Here is a 6,288-nt window from a genome sequence, read left to right on the forward strand (position 1 = left end):
CAATCTAAATGAGCTGATGAGCTGATACATCGAATCGATTCATTTTGGTGAGCTGATCGGTTCGGAGCTGCTCACCAATATGAGCTGTTTCGCACACCTCTATAAAGGACTACTTATACATATTCGATTCGGTACAGTAAAGGCACGACATCGTGCCAGGGTTGCCACATTTAAATCTGCATTTTTCAGAAGAAAAATCTGTAAATCTGTATCGCTCAAAAACCTGTATTGAAAATCTGTATACAGAAGTGATAAGAAATCGTAGCACAACGGAATAAAAAAGTCTTTAGAACCCAAATTTAAAGAAACCAAAACTTTTCTCAGTCTAAATTTTATGATTTTGTAGTTGAAAAAAACGCTGGAAGTTGTTTTTGCGTTGCAGCCACAGACTAACAGACAGGACACTCAAATTAGATTCTTCAATCATTTTAACGGTCATTTCGAATATTCCTTTATTTGGGACAGTACTCACATGTGTCATGATGGCGCCACGTTACCCTATCAAAAACATCCTGTCTGTCATCTATACTGTGTTTATTTTTTTCATTTACCGACAGAGTTGCCATTCATGCAGAATTACCTGTAATGTATTGATTTGTATACGTCCATGCGAATTTCATGCAGGATACAAATTTAATACATATTGCCAAAACTATATACAGAATTATGCCTACTTCTCATCCTCCAACGCAATACAAAATCGAACCCGTTTTGTTACAATATTTACTTGCTTCTGGTCTGCCGCCACTTAATTTCGGATGAAAACTAACAACACAATAAAAAATAGTCTAGATGAACAACGCTGAGTCAAATAAATGGTTACCTTCCAACATCGCGAAAAAGTTAAATATATGATCAACGTAATCCAAAAATTTATTGTGACGATTCATTTTCAAAAATTTTGATGAAATCAGGCATCCCTGCAAGCAGCTGATCGGTGTTGACAAACGAGGGGAAACCAACTAGTAAAAAAACTTTTACGTAACATAAGGGGTGTACCGATAGTAAATAGTTCGCGCAGTACAATATAGGTGGAACTAGTGCATCACGAAAAATTATTTTTATAAGAATTTACTCATACTGTCATGTCTGTTAGTCTGTGTTGCAGCCTTTCGAAATAATGATTTGACGAAAAACTTTCAAAATCCATCTTTTCATCTTATCAGAATCAATTTTGAAAGCATAAGCAATTACGCTACGCTAGTTGTAAATAAATGTAAGCATAAACAAATCTTTATTAGCAGATAGAACATCTGTGTTTACTGTCCTTAACATACTCTTTTTTATTTAGTTTTATAATCTTTTTAGAATTAACACACAATCAGGGTAATGTTTTCGCATTGAAATAATAATTAATACCATCATTTAATATATTTTAATTTGATATTTATTCAATTTTTAATCCACGCTACCAAAAATCTGCATTTTTTGCTAAAAATCTGTAATCTTCATATACAGAATCTTGGTCACAAATTTATCTGAAAAATCTGTAAAATGCAGATTAATCTGTATATGTGGCAACCCTGCATCGTGCACGGACACTGATATATTAGGCTCTCTGACAGCTCACTTACAACCACAAATGCAAATGAGATTGGTTTGTTTTCATCAGGAAACGAATGCATTAAACACAGTTCAGACGATCAATCAACTTCGGTCGACGTCCAGATTGGTTTATTAATTTTATTTAGCCGAATATTGCTCACGTATCCGACGTTAACAAGTTCCGTGAACTTGACGTAGTGTCCTTTCATATGAATTGCTTACAATTAATGTTGTTGTTCCGTAATCGTTCCATTCAGGTGATAGCCGCTTGATGCTGCGTGTGAAGCGCTTTTACATATTGTTTTGTTTTCATCAGGAAACGTGTTGGCCACCCATTTTTCAGTAGGGCCACCGTTCATTTTTCACCGGGCATAGAAACCTCAATTGTTTCGTTGGTTTTCTATGCGCACATTCACACCTACCGGACGGAGTGCCTTTTCAGTGCTGCACGCCGTCAGTGTAGAGAAAAATAGAACACTGACGGCGCATTGAAGACAATTTCACTGAACCGCACGGACAGACAAAGTTATTGCCCGAGGGGGGCTTCACTTCCGAAATTTGTTATTTTTACAATAAATTTGCTTGAAGTTTCTTTATTCCTCCGAGATTTTATTTATTCTGGTCGACTCTTGTAAGCTTGTAAAAAATTTTGGACAATCCAGAAAAATCAATCAAATCCCAAATTTTCAATCCATTTTATTTATGTCTAATTTCTACAATTCCATCGATCATTTCGAGATATCTGGCAACCATTTAAAAGAAATAAAAAAAATAATACATTTAAATTTGTTGTTCTAATTTAAATTTCTTATAAAAATCTGCTTGGAATTTAGACAGCAAATCTGTTAAACTGTAAATTTCAAGCAGTTAAAAATTTTCAATAGCTCTTATTTCACATTATTCTGTATCATTCAATATTTGCTGTCATTCCAGTCCAATCCCAACTATTCTAAAAGTATTTATAGTATTATTTGATTTATATAGTTTTACTTGTTTTGATTATAGTAACGATTTGGAGCCACTATTGATTTATGAGCCTAATAAATTCATCATATCTCGTGAGTTTGCAGTAATGGGAGAGTACTGGAGTATGGTGAGGTGGCGTATTTAGGGGAAAGAGGGGGAGGGTCCGAAGGGGCACTCGCCCCGGGCGCAACGTGTTTAGGGGGGTGGCAAACTAATCCTTGGGACCTTTTTTTTTTGCTCGCCCAAATCATTTTTCCAGAGATGGACTTCAGCTTTGTTTTTTTTTGCTCACTAAACCAACGATGGGGGCGGCAAATCTCCCCGGACGGCAAATCCGCCCCGGGCGCCAAATTTTCTCGGTACGCCACTGGGTATGGTTCATCACACACACATAAGACTATGGTACTAATACAGAGGAAAGCGTCTTAATTTACTTGTTTCAAAGACAGCACGAACGATAATCGCGAATTAGGTGTTGACGATGATCGCTGTATGAATATTCGTTCCACATTTGCTTTAATTCATTCGGGGCTATGTTCAATGCGAATAACAACTGCAAAGAATAGATCTTCATGCGAGCAACGAAGCAGCGTCCGCTGATGAACCTAATTCTCGGTGTGGCTTTTACAGGTGTTTTAACAGACACGTTAAACTTTTCCACTGGAACTGTTATTGTATTACATTTCTTTACGTTTATTGTCTTGTTATTTCTGTAACACATGTCTGAGTCCTTCTAAATAATTATATATGTGTTTTTGATTTCGGTAGGGGCCAGGGCCTTTTAGAGTAAGTGAAAAAAATTGCAGTTGAAAGCCCTTGTGATTTCGAAACAAATGTATTTAAAAGTATAAGCTTTTGAAATGAAAGTAATGAAGCTTTTGAATGAAGAAGCAACACTGAATAGTGTATATTTACACAAAAGTGACTAAATATCTTTAGAGCTAATTCAGCATCTAGAAGAAGATATGGAAGATCTATAATAGAGCAGAAACTGGAACAAACGTATCCCCAGCAAGCCGTTCTAGTTTTATTTATTCGACCAGTTCTTCTGTCAAATTTAAAACTGGTCTACAATGCCGTTCTATTTTTTGTATTAGGCTCTCTGACAGCTCACTTACAACCACAAATGCAAATGAGATTGGTTTGTTTCCATCAGGAAACGCATGCATTAAACACGACTCAGACGATCAATAAACTGCGGTCGACATCCAGATTAACTTATTATTTTTTTAGCCGAATATTGCTTTAGTATCCGGCGTTAAAATGCTCCGTGAGCTTGACGTAGTGTCCTTTCATATGAATTGCTTACGATTAATGTTGTTGTTCCGTAATCGTTCCATGAAGGTAATAGTCGCTTGATGCTGCGTGTGAATCGCTTTTACATATTATTTTGTTTTCATCAGGAAACGTGGTGGCCACCCATTTTTCAGTAGGACCGCCATTCATTTTTCACCGGGCATAGAAACCTCAATATCTGAAACACGAGTAAAACGCTGCTGGGGCTGCCAGTTTTTCTTGTTATAAAATTCAGATTTAAATTTTGTAACTAACATAAATTATGAATCTAGAACTAAAACACTACTGAATATGCCCTTATGCATACGTTTCGATGTGTCCCGCTTGTGAGGAATTCTGGCAACCGTTAGAAGGCTGGCTGCATTCCGGCCGCTGTCAAAATTGTCCAGGCGAAATTGCGTCATTATCTAGCCGTACGTGTCTTGTTTATTTCCCTCCTCTTTCTTTTATCTGTTTTTTTTATTCGACTTCATTCGATATTCGTCAATCCCGCATGTACGTACGAAAAACGAAGTATGGAAAACAAGTGGGATATAGCGGCCCTTACACGAGTCATTAAAAATGTCATTACTAAAAAATAATATCATTTTAATGAACGTGTATGGTGCAGTAATGACGAGTTTTCCATCAAATTTGAAATACATCATCACTTAGTCATCATTAGAAATGACAAAAATAATTCCCGTGTAAAGGCCGCTTATCATGGTTATGTTGTTTCTCGAGGAAAAAATGAGCGCCTACGGGATTATTATTACTGTCTGGTGAGTGTTTCTGTAATTTGTTGTAGTTAAATATTTATTGATAGGTTATTATTTTTAGTTTTATATTTCTTCAAGTATTCACAGGACTACTTTGAAAGCGCTGTGCAGCTCCCCGCACGTCTTTTTGGCTACCTGTGCAGCCATAGCCCCCAGACGGCTACCAAAATTGATTCAGTGACGGCTGTCAAATCCAATTTGGCAAAACATAGTCGCCTGTATCTTAGTTAGCCAAGCGTTTTCATCTTTTAACCTTCGCTGAAAATGTCAAAGATTTCGATGTGGAAAAATCCTGGTGGATACGGTTGTATCGTATGGGGTGTATATCTGGCAGCGGTGAGGCAGTCGATCACCAGAATTGCTGCCAGCCATATTTTTTGGTAGCGTTTAGTCAGCCGTCTGGCAGCCAAGCGTATGCGGGTTGGAGGATTTTTTATACCGAAAAAAAAGTAAATGGTTCTAACGAAATGTGCTGATTCCATCTGCCATTGTTTACCTCTGGGGATGCTGCCTGAGAGCTATTGAGGTTGGAGCATTGGAGCAAACGTCATTCGTAATGTTATCGATGGAAAATAAATAATATGTAAATAAAAAAGCTTCCAATACATATATTTCATTATAAATATTTTTATTTATAAGTAAAAAAACTGTTATTTATAAAGCTTTTCTATTTGCAACCAATACAGGTAGCTTTTGTATTAATATGAGAACACAATCATTCTAACAGAAACATGCTCTCCATTGAAAAGAATACTGTTTCATATTAAATGAAGAGCCATTTTCGAAATAAAAGTTTCCTGGCTCCTAAATTGATAGTTTTTACTTTCTGCAAAAAAAACCAACGAAAGCTCTCAAATTTACCAACGATCTTCGTAAAATATAACCAACGTTATTTTTTGTGTGTAAGTCAAATCTACGGGTAATTTTATCATCTCATTTACTATTTCCAGTAGTAAAAGGTTCGGAAACCATCTAAAATAAAACAAAAAATAGTTTCTCCTTTCCTTACTAGCAATTGAAGTATCGCCCTGTTTGTTGACATGGAACACGGAGTGCGACACTTACGTAAACAAATGGAATGACAGTTTCGCCCTTTGTAGTTCTTTGTATTACTAAGATTGAGATTTTTGTAGAATCCGAATTTTTAGGCAAAATTGTAGGATTCTGAAGCATTTATTAGTAGGAGAGAGAAACTCGATTCGTTTATTTTCTTCTTTGAAAAACAGCTGATATCTGATATACGTGCACTTTTCGTTGCTAATAGTATGTTCAAATTAGTGCTGATATCTAGTGATATTGGGATATACTTCATATCCGATGATATCATGTGCTATATCACTTGATATGCCATACAATTTGATGTCAACGCGTATAACCATTTTAGCATGATATCCGGGATATCATGTACGATATCATATCAACTTGTCAAAAATCGCAACTAGCAACACGGATAATGGCATTGAACGCCAGTGCTGTCAACTGTTTTTTCCAAAAATCTATTTGGTGGAAAAATCTATTTGTACAATATTTCTTGAAAAATCAAACATCGATTTAGCGCAGAAACTGGTTTTGCGACCAAAAAAAAGGTCGCTCGACCTGGTTTAACCCCTATGGAATCCAACACAAAAACTGAAAATCGAAATGAAATTTATCTGCATGAAAATTGAAATATCGGTATTTTGAGAGAGCTTATCTGTATTCCTGTATCGAGTCCAAAAATCGG

The sequence above is a fragment of the Malaya genurostris genome, chromosome 2 (genome assembly GCF_030247185.1).
Source record: "Malaya genurostris strain Urasoe2022 chromosome 2, Malgen_1.1, whole genome shotgun sequence".
NCBI lineage: Eukaryota > Metazoa > Arthropoda > Insecta > Diptera > Culicidae > Malaya > Malaya genurostris.